This window comes from Osmia lignaria, chromosome 8 (genome assembly GCF_051020975.1).
Source record: "Osmia lignaria lignaria isolate PbOS001 chromosome 8, iyOsmLign1, whole genome shotgun sequence".
Classification (NCBI taxonomy): domain Eukaryota; kingdom Metazoa; phylum Arthropoda; class Insecta; order Hymenoptera; family Megachilidae; genus Osmia; species Osmia lignaria.
In genome coordinates this window covers 4,630,001-4,642,500 of record NC_135039.1, presented here as the reverse complement: position 1 = coordinate 4,642,500, position 12,500 = coordinate 4,630,001, and the positions used below count along the sequence as shown (strand labels likewise).

At 38.4% G+C, this 12,500-nt stretch overlaps 1 non-coding gene across 1 annotated transcript; it reads left to right on the top strand.

Annotated features, from left to right (window-relative positions):
• The first annotated feature begins 704 nt into the window (after positions 1-704).
• LOC143305622 (5.8S ribosomal RNA) lies at positions 705-859 on the top strand. The gene has a single exon (XR_013062660.1). It is a non-coding gene; the product is annotated as a 5.8S ribosomal RNA (ribosomal RNA).
• Positions 860-12,500: the final 11,641 nt, after the last annotated feature.

Genomic DNA, 12,500 nt, shown 5'->3' with positions numbered 1-12,500 from the left:
CGTCTAGGAGTGGTTAAAACTGAGAGAGTTGAAACTACGATGTATTAGAACGAGCAACCGTCGAAACTTTGTTTTCGCGACGTTCTTTTCGTCGCTCTCGTCCCCACGCTCCTACGCTTTGGTTGTTTCTTTGCCATCCGTGTTGCGATAAAAAGATTTCTCCATTGTCCAAAAAGGACGGATCGAGATTCCTCTTTCGAGAGGGAGAGAGAGATACTTGCGGGTAACCTGGAATCTACGAAACACGCACCGTGGTAAGATTCGTGCGTCCGCCTGATCGATGTGTGTTGTTTACGGACCGGCTGAGAAGCGACGATAGCGAGTCTTTGAAAAACTATGTGTCCATTAGTTAGACCGATCGTCGCCGGCCGTGTGTCTGTTCGAATCTCGCAACCCACGATTCAGCGACAGGACGCGCGCTCGCATTCCTTGTGTGCGTTCGTACTTTTCAAGGTTTTTAAATGTACTTTACGCCCGACCGTCGAGAGGAGCGTGCCACTGGGCGTTTCTCCGACGGTTTCCGTCCTTGGACGCGATCGTGTCGTCAACGATCGAACAAACAAACAAATACGTTGGCGACGCCCGAATTCGCTCTCCCGCACGCGCCGGGTGGGAGAGTGATGTGGGTATCGAATGTGATGCGTGTTAATAATGAAAATAACACTCTAAAGATCTAAAGAGTTTGAAATACAAAATTTTACGATTACCCTGAACGGTGGATCACTTGGCTCGTGGGTCGATGAAGAACGCAGCTAATTGCGCGTCAACGTGTGAACTGCAGGACACATGAACATCGACATTTCGAACGCACATTGCGGTCCACGGATACAATTCCTGGACCACGCCTGGCTGAGGGTCGTTTTCTTAACAAAAGACTGCTTGCGTTTGCTTCTCGAAAAAAGAGTAATTCATTTCTTTCTAAACATCTCGCCGTCGTTCAACGAAAGTAGAACGTTTCGGAGCGGGATTATCGAACGAAATTGAAAGAATGAATGAACGATAAACAAAGAAAGAGTCGCAACGTACGAGCGATAGTTGGGCAGTTCGTCGGCGTTTGTCGTGGAAACGATGTGACGAAAATCGCAACCGATACACTAAATGCAGGCCGTTAAAGGAGAGAAACAAATTTCGAAATATCTCTTCGAACTAGCGCAAGTGCGTCACGGCGCGCGAGTCGTTCGTTAAAATTTATAAACGACCGCCCGTGAAAGCACCGAGTTCTCGGAAGATAATCTATAAAGATTCTCCATCCTGCTGGAAGTTATCGGATCGGCGCGATTGTTCACTTGTAGAAATCCACGCTCCCGACGTTGCCAGAAACGATATTTACGAAAGGTGTGTCAAAAATAAACGAAAGAAGCTCTCCTATAAATTTAGAAAAAGCAAACGAGTGAAATGTTTGAGATGATAATTTGCTGAAATGCAAGCTCGAATAGCCCCAGGGTTTCGAATGATTCCCCGCGCTTTATACATCTCTCTGTTTACAAACGGTGTATAAATGAAAGATCGCTTCAGATGGGTCGTCGCTGTTTGACGCGCGATGCTGTTCCTTTTTTTTTGTCTGTCTGTGCGTTTAGCTTCGCTAAACAAGTTAAATGGTTAAAAAGCGTCGAAAAAGCGAATACACACGCGACAAGACAAATCTAACGAGTAAAGGAACGCTCCGCTCCAAGATAAAAATGGTTGTTTACAATCAATACAGCGTTTCGGTACCCCTGATCGTAGTCTGAAACTGTGTAACAAAAGAGAGGAAAGCGAATGGTGAAGGAACTTCGAAGCCTCCGTGGCGTGGCTAGAACTTGTGATAAAAGTATGTTTGCAGCAATTATGCATGCTCCCGTTAAAACAGCATTTCAATGTCTCGCATGGCTTAAAGCTCTAGGAGGCTTCAACATTTAGAATACATACGGACTACTTCGTTTGTTAAAGATAAGCGAAGACCGCGCGACCATCGCTCGGTCGTCCAGTCCTCGAAAGTTTTGTTGCGTTCCAAAGAAGAGACAAATGGGGTTTACCCTTGCGCTAAGGGGAGAAGAAGAGAAAAGCAGTTGTTAAATCTAAGAGGTGTGTGGAGTACATCGCGTGTTGGTTAAAATTGTTAAATGAAGTATACGCGAAATGTTCTCTCGCTCTTGCTTTTCCTCTTGCTTCCGTGGCGCTCGAAAAGAAGGGATGATAAATAAAGAAACCTATTCGAAATCTCTTGTGGAACAAAAAATAATACGGACGGACGTTAAAATTGAACCGAGACGAAATGGATCGTCTTGCGAGTTGTCTTCGCTTTGAAATTGTTAAAAATTGATAAAAGCAATACGACGAAGCTGCAGTCCGCAAAATGTTTGAAGCAAAAAGGAAATAACACGAAAATTATGGGAACGTCGTGTCTCAACTTTTTTTTCCCTCTTGTGCTCGTTTCATCGAACTGTAACGTCCCGGAATTATTATCGCGAGTACGCTACTGCACCGACTGCGTAGGGAGAGCGGTTCCCTATAAGAAGGCGTCTCGTAAATAATTATATAATGAAGGGATCATAGGTTCGGGTGGTGCGCGGTAAAGGAGTGAAATCCAACGTTAATTCCTTTCTCAAAAATCGTAATGAGTGTTTATTCAAGGAAAAATGTAATGTGTTTGTTTATAAGTAATTAAAAATGTAAGTAATGAAAATAATATAAAGAATTAATGTAATCAATGTACAAATGTTGCGCCCTGTTCTTGAAATACAAAAGGAAAATTAATTATATTAGTTACAATGAGTGCGCCCTGTATATAAAAAAAATACAAAGAAAAATAACAAAATAGTGAAGACCTAAAATAAAATACAAAGAAAAATTTAATTGATTAGTGAACGCGTCTCTAGATACGATTATGAAAATTTTAAATCTATAACTTGAATTTATAAAATAAAATTTATTCAAATAAATTGTTCGATTGTCGGGGAGTTGGCGTGGATCCGTTCCGACACTGTAGGAGCTAACCCGTTCGGCCGCAGTACGATTTCTGAGCAACTTAGCCGTCACTGATAGGCCGCATCCAAGGAGCTTCTGCTTTCGCTCGCTCGTTAAGCTTGGTTGCGAACACTGCAGGACGGTATCGTCGCTCTAGAGCCAGTGTGCTAATAGGCCGCATCCAAGGAGCTTCGGCTTTCGCTCGCTCGTTAAGCTTGGTAGCGAACCTGACACGTATGAGAACCGCTGCGAACCGATGGTCGAGCGCTCCGGGTCTGACGCAGAACCTTTGCCGCCTCGCCGACAAAAGAATCTAAGCTACTGGAAACCTATGTAGTAATCGTATCATAGATCCGTGTCGGACTACGATCAGAATCGAAGTGGGAATGCTCCCCGCGGCACGCTCGTATTTATACCCGAGATTTGCTTACGTAGCAGTTTTTTCTATACGCGTTTTCGATACCGGAAGTGTTTGGACTTTGACCGGCGTGTACGTGACTCCGCGCGTATCGCTGTCTCTGTCTATGCGTAGTGCTATCTTTCTTTATTCTGCGCTCTATTCCTGTCTCTTTCTATATGTTATTCCTATCTCTATCTATATATCCCGCGTCGATCTTTTATCGACGCGGTAGAATTATCGACGCGGTAATTATCGATGTATTTTTTTTTTTGTATAAATTTTGTTAAGTATAAATACAACATTCTTTTCTTATTAAATATGAATATAATTGTCAATCTGAATTGTGTTATTACAATAATAAAAAAACGAAGTGTTATAATTTTGATTGTATAAAAACTAAAAAAAAATAAATATATTTTTTAATAATTAATAATGATAGGTTTTTTTTTTTTTTTTTTTTTTTTATTTATTCTTCTTCCTGTGGGATGTTACAGCCTTCCCCCTGTGTTAGTCTCTTGTCCTCAAGAGACTTTTTTGTTTGTAGTTCTTGGCAAGTCTGGCATTGGCATTTTGTTTCGTCGTTTCGGGGGGATGCGGCCAATTTTCCAAAATATTTTATGATCTTTGCGTGTTTTCTTCTTGGATCTGTTCTGCTTAATTTCTTGAAGGTTTTCCAATTCAATTCCGGAATGTCGATTGGTATTAACCTCCATGGTGTACCTTCTGTTTGTATAGGATGCTGTATTGGAGCCTTTGAAGATATTTGGAGTAATTAGTAAATTATTAAATTACGGAAAAGAAATATACCTGTACCTCCTTGAGTTTCTTTAAGGCTTTCCTTAAGCGTTTTAATTGCTGGCGTTTGCCGGCACGTCTAACCATGTTTATTAGAATTTTTCGAAAATAAATATGGCGTTTGCGTAGGTGGCGCTTTACGTCTTCTTTCTTTCTTTATCATTCTTTTTCTGTCTTTCCTCTTTTGGGAAAGACCATAATGGCGGTTAAGGGTTCGATGAATAAAATGTTTTTATAAGAATGACCATTGAGGTTTATTTTTGTTTCCTTTTTAGGGATTTACATAGAATTATAAAAAATGTTATTGGCGAAGTTCGTTTAGATAAAATATGTTGGGATTTGTAGTAGATGGAAATAGAGCTCCTTCTACGAATGCTTCTCGAGTGTCTTCATCCATGTTGTTAAAAAATTGATGACATGATGTGCATGCTATTGCTGTCTGTATTCCTGCATAGTTTCGACCGCAGGTTATGCAATAAATATGTTTAATTGCATGTTCCTTCTTAATGAAGTGGTGATTGCCTAGATGTACCCATTGTTTTTTTGCTTCTGTGTGTGCTTTTTTTGCACATTGAAAACATAATCTTCCTGACTGGAAGTGGAAGGTATGTTGAAAGGCTGGTACGAGATCTTTTATGCATAAAGCATCAACGGCTGACATTTGCTGGTTCATTTTTCTGAATGTAGATAATATTGTGTTATAAAATGATAAATTTATTTTAATTATTTATGCTTACTCTTTGTTGTAATTTCCCCTTTTTCCTTCTGAAATTCTGTTTCGTTGAATTATTATTATTTTTTCTTTGCGAAAAACTTTTTGTTCTGTAAGACACTTGTGGTTGTTTCCGCACAGTAGTGTTCTTTATGAGGTGCTTCCACTTGCTTCCAACGGTTTTTTTAGATTTTCGTTAATACGCATGCGCGTGTTCATGAATCTAGTGGATTTTTGCATCGATCTTCACGTTTGATCTATGATGTTGATTGGTAGATAGGCCCTCTTTAGCCTATCTTTGTGAACGATCCGCTTTTTATTGGGTCCTATTGCCAATTCTATGTTATTTGGTTCTATGTTTCGAAGTATAGTGTATGGTCCAGTGTATTCCTTTTCAAATTTGTTTCTTCTAGGCGGGTTTAATAGCATAACTTTTTCACCTGTTTCGTAGTTTATTGGTCGAATTTTTCTGTCGTAATAGTGTTTTTGTCTGTGTTTTTCTTTTTCCAAATTTGATTTTGCTATTTCTCGTAAATTGTGCAGTGTTTGAATTAGTTTTTCGATATAATCAGGGTATGTTTTTAAATTATCGATCGGTTTAATACTTGATGGTTGACGAGCTTTTTTTCCGAAAACTAATTCATGTGGTGTGAATTTTGTTCCTTCGTGGATGCTGGTGTTATAGGAAAACATCGCTTGTGGTAACCATTCGTCCCAATGTTTTTCTTTTGAGATATAATGTTTTAAATATTCAATTAAAACATGATGGCTTCTTTCTAGTGATCCATTTGATTGTGGATGGAATGAAGATGTTCTGTATGTTTTGATTTGGAATGCTTTAGCTAATTTCTTCATTAATGATCCTGTGAAACATGTACCCTGGTCTGTAAGTATAGCTTTTGGACTTCCAAATTTGCATATAAAATGTTCTGTAAAAGCTTTTGCTACTTCTTCAGATGTAGTTGATATTAAGGGTATTGCAGCTGAGTATTTGGTCAAGTTATCCTGAATAGTAAGTATATAGCTGTTTCCTGTTGTAGTTATTGGCAATGGTCCTAAAATATCTAAAGATACTTTGTCAAATGCATCAATAGGGGTATCAGTGATGACCATTGGTTCTTTGTTTTTCATTCTTACTAATTTCACTTTTTGACAGCTAATGCAGGTTCTAATATAATCAGTGATTTCCTTTTTCATGTTCTTCCAATAATAGTTATTTCTGATTCTATGGTAAGTCTTTTTTATTCCTTTATGTCCTCCTACTGGGCTTTCATGGTTTTCTCTAATGATATGTATTCTTTCTTCTTTAGGTGGTGTGACTATGGTTCCTTTACAGAGTGTGATAGAGATGTTTGAGTCTGCAAAAATTACTTGTAGGAGTTTATGTAATCCTTTTAGTTCAGGTATAGAACATTCTTGAATTTTCCTCTTATAGAATTCTTGGTAAAGTGTTTTTAGTGTTTTAGGTAAGACTTCTCTTGAATGTGTTACCAGGCCAAATATTTCTTTGTTCTTCTTTTTTAGATGTATAATGGTTTCTTCTTGATGAGGTATATGTATTTTTATTTTTTCCTTTTGTAAAAATTCTTTTGATTGATTGTCTATTGGTTTTCCTTCTTCATTTAGGAATACAATCACAATTCCTTTCTTCATCCAGAGGTGGTCAGTTGTCTCTATTATCTTGGATGTGACTGGTAGGTTGCTGATCACTCTTGGTTGTGTTATTTTATGAGTGGTAAGTTGATCCTCTTCTTTTATAATTTTAATAGGAGTTATTGGTGCTGTGGATGTACTTTCTGAATCATTTTTCTCCTCTTTTTTCAGCTCTGAAAATTCTTCTTTGGTTCCCAAAGATGTCTTTTTTGTCCCTGAAGATGCTTTTTTTATTTCTGAAGATGTTCTTTCTGTTTCTGAGGATGCTTTTTTTGTTCCTGAAGATGAACCTATTTTGGGTGGGTCTCTATATATGTGTTTGGGTAAAGTCATTCCTTCTTCAAAAACTTCAATTTCGTCACCAATTATTATTGGTTCATGTTTCCTTTTGATTGGTTTAGGAGGTTCATAAATCAACTTTTTTGGTGGTTGATGAATTTCTACTGTAACTTGTTTTTCATTTTGTCTTCTCTTTTTGAATTGTTTGTTTGCAGAGCTTGATGTTTCCTTTTTCCTCTTCCTGAGTTGTTGGTCTTGAAATTCGTCAGTATCGCAATATTCTGATTCACTGGAGGTTGTGTTTTCTTTAAAGCGTTTCTTATTTGTTTGATGTAGACTGCTGCTTGTTTCATGCGGTCTCTTATAGTGTTGTGTAATTTTTTCTTTCTTTATTTCTTTCTCAGAATCAGACGAAGTATCTCGCTGTCGTGTAGGATGTGTTGTTTTTCTTCTTACAATACTTCTTTCGGATTCAGAGGAAGTATCTCTTTGTCGTGTGGTGTGTTGATGCGACTGTTTTTTCTTTTTTGTTTTTCTGTTTAGTTCTGAAGATGTATCTCGGCGTCTTGTTGGATACTGATGGGTTTCCTTCTTCTTTTTGATTTCTCTGGAGCTTGATGACGTAGTTGGTCTTCGTCTTGTAGGGTGTTGGTGGGTTTCCTTTTTTCTTTTATATTCCCTAGAATCGGATGTTGTCGATGGTCTAGGACGTGTAGGGTACTGGTGCGTTTCTTTTTTCTTCTTATGCTCCCTAGAATCGGTTGTCGTCGATGGTCTAGGACGTGTTGGATATTGGTGCCATTCTTTTTTCTTTTTTGTTATTTTTTTGGATCCTGTAGTTGATGTAGTGCTTCTCGGACGAGTTGGATATTGATGCCATTGTTTTTTCTTCTTGATTTCTCTTGATTCAGTGGTTGAAGTTGTTGCTCTGGGTCTGGTAGCATACTGGTGCCATTGTTTCTTCTTTTTGACTTCTTTTGAGTCTGTGGTAGAATGTTTTCGTTTCGCTTGAATTGGTAAGGTTGCAATAGGATTTCGGGATAATGCATCGGCGTTTATATTTTGTTTTCCGGGTTTATATTTGATCTCATAGTCGTATTCGCTTAATTTTAGTTTCCATCGCATTAATCTTGATGCGGGGTCTGTTAAATTATGCAGCCATGTTAATGGTTTGTGGTCAGTTATTAGATAAAATTTTCTTCCGTAAATATAGGGTCTGAAATGAGTTACGGCGTATACGACTGCTAACAATTCTCTTTCCGTAGCTGAGTATTGTGTTTCTGCCTTGTTTAATACTCTTGAAGTATATGATACTGGTTGATCTTTTCCAATTTCGCCCTGGCTTAGTACTGCTCCAACGGCGATTCCAGATGCGTCCGTGGTGATATTGAAAGGTTTTGTGAAATCTGGATATTGGAGAATTGGTTCCTCGCATAATTTATCTCTGAGGATGATGAAAGCTTGTTGTTGTTGCTGTGTCCATTCAAATTTTTGTTCTTTTTTTGTTAAATCTGATAGAGGTTTAGCTATTTTTGAAAAATTTTTTATAAATCTTCTATAATATCCGCATAAACCAAGGAATTGCCTAATATTCTTTACTGTTTTGGGAACTGGAAACTCTTTGACCGCTTCTACTTTCTTCGGGTCAGGTTTCACTCCATCCTCTGTGATAATGTGTCCCAAGTAGGCTACTTCCTTCTTCAGTAGCTCGCATTTTTCCGGCTGGAGATATAGATTTGCTTCTCTCAGTCTTGCCATAAGTCTATTGAATTTTGTCTCGTGTTCTTCTATTGAGCTAGCATAAATTACTATATCATCAATATACACGAATGCTTCGACCCCTTGTAGTCCATCCAGAACGTTGTTCATAAGTCTCTGGAATGAACCTGCAGCGTTCTTTAAACCAAATGGCATTCTTTTAAAATGGAAGTGTCCAAATGGCGTTGAAAAAGCTGTCTTGTGTTTGTCGTCTGGATGCATGGGTATCTGGTGGAAGCTAGACTTTAAGTCGAATATTGAGAAGTATTTTGCGCTTCCCAATTGATCTAGAATGTCGACTATGTTTGGCAATGGATATGCGTCGCTAATGGTTTTTTCATTTAATTTTCTAAAATCGATTACTAATCTCCATGATTTGTTTCCATGTGTATTTTCCTTTTTTGGAACTATCCAGATTGGAGAATTATAAGGTGATGATGAATGTTCGATTATATCTTTTTCTAACAATTCTTTGACTTGTGTATTTACTTCTTCCTTTAACGCCTGTGGGTATCTATATTGTTTTATGTTAACTGGAACTTCGTCAATTGTGATTATTCGATGGAAAATTTTGTTTGTTGCTCCAAGTTCGTCTTCGTTTAAGTAGAATCTGTCAGCGTTGTTTGAAATTAAATTCCTTATGCTTGATTTTTCTTCTCTATTTAAATGTTCCAGGCGTAGTGATGTAAATAGTGTAGTGATGCGTTCAGTAGAATCTGATGGTGCTTCTTCTTCTTCTTCTATTTTTATTTCTTCGTATGGTTCCAATTGTAAGGTAGGCATTTGAATTTTGATGTCTTCGGAGGAGACATTTGTTGCATGAAGGAAGGCTATGCCAGTTCTGTTTGTCACTACGGCGTTTCCCATGTATAATTGTGGATGTATTTCGATTTTTGGTATAAAGCCTGTCTTTTCTTCTGTATTTTCTACTTTAATGGGAATTGTTGTTCTAGTCCTTGATGGTATTGTGATTAAAGGCTCTTGGAATGGTATTATGAAATTGTTGACTATGAGCATAGATTTGGCGTAGTCAATGTTCGCTCCGCTATTTTTAAAGAATTCGGTTCCTAGTATTCCATCGTGCGCTATCGGAAGATCCTCCACAACATGGAATACGGACTCTGTATCCAGCGCTTTTACTTCGATGTATCCTAGGGTTGAAAGATAGCCTTCAGTTATTCCGTTTAATTCAAAGATGATATTGGTATTAATTATTGCTTTATTTGATATAATATGTTTTTTAATAATGTTTATATCTGATCCAGTGTCGATCATTAGTGATGCTACTCCTTGAAAGTTTTCACTTATGAGTTTGATGCTTGGTGGCTTTTCTGCGTAATTCGCTTTTAAACACAGGTTCGTTTCTTTACGTACCTGTGGTTCATGAGTTGTAGGTTGTTGTGGTTGGTTTTTAATCTTCTCTTGATACGCTTTCTTTCTGCATTGTTCGATGGTATGGCCAATATTTTGGCAATAAGTGCATATTGGAGGTTGCCTTCTCCAGTTTGCGGTGCCTTGGTACCAGTTACTAGGAGGTTGGTTTACCGGGGGTTGAAAGGTCGGATTTGCCAAAGGTTGGTTTGCCGGATGTTGAAAAGCCGGTGGTTGTCCCGTTCCTTGGCGTTGACCTGTGTTCTGCCGCTGGTTCACCGGGGTTTGGTTTTGTGGAACCCGGTTTGGTTGTATCCATTGACTTCTTTGTTGATTATAATTGTTGTAATTATTATAGTTGTTATTGAAATTGTTGTTGTTATTGTTGTTGAACCAGCAATTTTGAATTGTGTGTCCCGGGCGCTGGCAATGCTGGCAATATCTTGGCTGCCATTGGATCGACGATACCTGCTGCCTTTGGAATGAACGGCTACTGCAGGTGTTCGTACTGTGGCCGTACCCAAAACAGTTGCTGCATTGAATGGCCTGGGTATATCCCTCGGTCAATTTCATCCTCATCATATTTTCTTTGTACTCTGCTTCGCCTTTAATAGCTGCACTAATTGCTTCGTCCAAGGTGTTGAACTCGCAATTTCGTAATCGACTGAAGATTTCTGGTTTCATCCCAGTCAGAAATGCCTTGACAGCATTGGCTTCTGCAGATGCATTATACTGCTGCGTATATTCAGGAACTTCGATTTCGTTGCAGTTCTGAATTTGCAGCAAAATACTGGAGACTCGGCTACTGTAGTCGACGACTGCTTCGTTCGGCATCTGAGCCAATTTCGACATGTCTCCGCATAGTTGTATTGATGAGTATAATGGAGCAAAACGTGATTTCAGCACCGTAATCAGCTGTTCGATGGTATTGTAGTCTCCGCTCAATACTACTCTCGAGGCTTGTCCATATAATTTATTTTTAATTAATTGGACTAGGCCGTATTCGGCGTTTGGTGAAATCATGCCCCTTGCATTAAGGCAATTCTTCGTGAATTGGTACACGGAAATGTTGTGGCCATCGAAAGGTGGCACTATATCCGCTGCATCCCTTATGCTTATTGGTCGGTTGCCCTCGGCTGGTACGTTGGCTTCGTTATCCATGTTTATTGGTTAATATAATTATTTATTAATATATATATATATATGTTTTTTATTATATATTTTTTTTTTTTTTTTTTACGTACGTTTTTTTTTCCTCCCTTTTTTTTATCTATATTTTTTCTTCTTTTGTTTATTTCAATATTTTTTTTTTTGTTTTCTCCTTTTTTTTTTTTTTTATTTATTAATTTATCTATTTATTAGTATTTACTTAATTAATTACGCTTATACTTATTTTCTAATTTGTTTCAAGAAAGGTATTAACGTCCGCTAAGAATTGTATTCTTTTACCACTCCGTCGAACAGAAAACTCGAATGACCCGAACTATCATGAAGAATGACTCGACGGATTCTACCTGTTACAGTGACTCGACCTATCTGTTACAACGATTTGACCAATCCCACCGCTGTCACCAAATTTTTATATATAATCTACGTGTAACGTCCCGGGAATTATTATCGCGAGTACGCTACTGCACCGACCGCGTAGGGAGAGCGGTTCCCTATGAGAAGGCGACTCGTAAATAACAAAATAATGAAGGGATCATAGGTTCGGGTGGTGCGCGGTAAAGGAGTGAAATCCAACGTTAATTCCTTTCTCAAAAATCGTAATGAGTGTTTATTCAAGAAAGTTGTGTGTTGTGTTTGTTTATAATATGTATATAAAAAGAAAAGGTAAGTAATTAAAAATGTAAGTAATGAAAATAATATAAAGAATTAATGTAATCAATGTACAAATGTTGCGCCCTGTTCTTGAAATACAAAAGGAAAATTAATTATATTAGTTACAATGAGTGCGCCCTGTATATAAAAAAAATACAAAGAAAAATAACAAAATAGTGAAGACCTAAAATAAAATACAAAGAAAAATTTAATTGATTAGTGAACGCGTCTCTAGATACGATTATGAAAATTTTAAATCTATAACTTGAATTTATAAAATAAAATTTATTCAAATAAATTGTTCGATTGTCGGGGAGTTGGCGTGGATCCGTTCCGACACTGTAGGAGCTAACCCGTTCGGCCGCAGTACGATTTCTGAGCAACTTAGCCGTCACTGATAGGCCGCATCCAAGGAGCTTCTGCTTTCGCTCGCTCGTTAAGCTTGGTTGCGAACACTGCAGGACGGTATCGTCGCTCTAGAGCCAGTGTGCTAATAGGCCGCATCCAAGGAGCTTCGGCTTTCGCTCGCTCGTTAAGCTTGGTAGCGAACCTGACACGTATGAGAACCGCTGCGAACCGATGGTCGAGCGCTCCGGGTCTGACGCAGAACCTTTGCCGCCTCGCCGACAAAAGAATCTAAGCTACTGGAAACCTATGTAGTAATCGTATCATAGATCCGTGTCGGACTACGATCAGAATCGAAGTGGGAATGCTCCCCGCGGCACGCTCGTATTTATACCCGAGATTTGCTTACGTAGCAGTTTT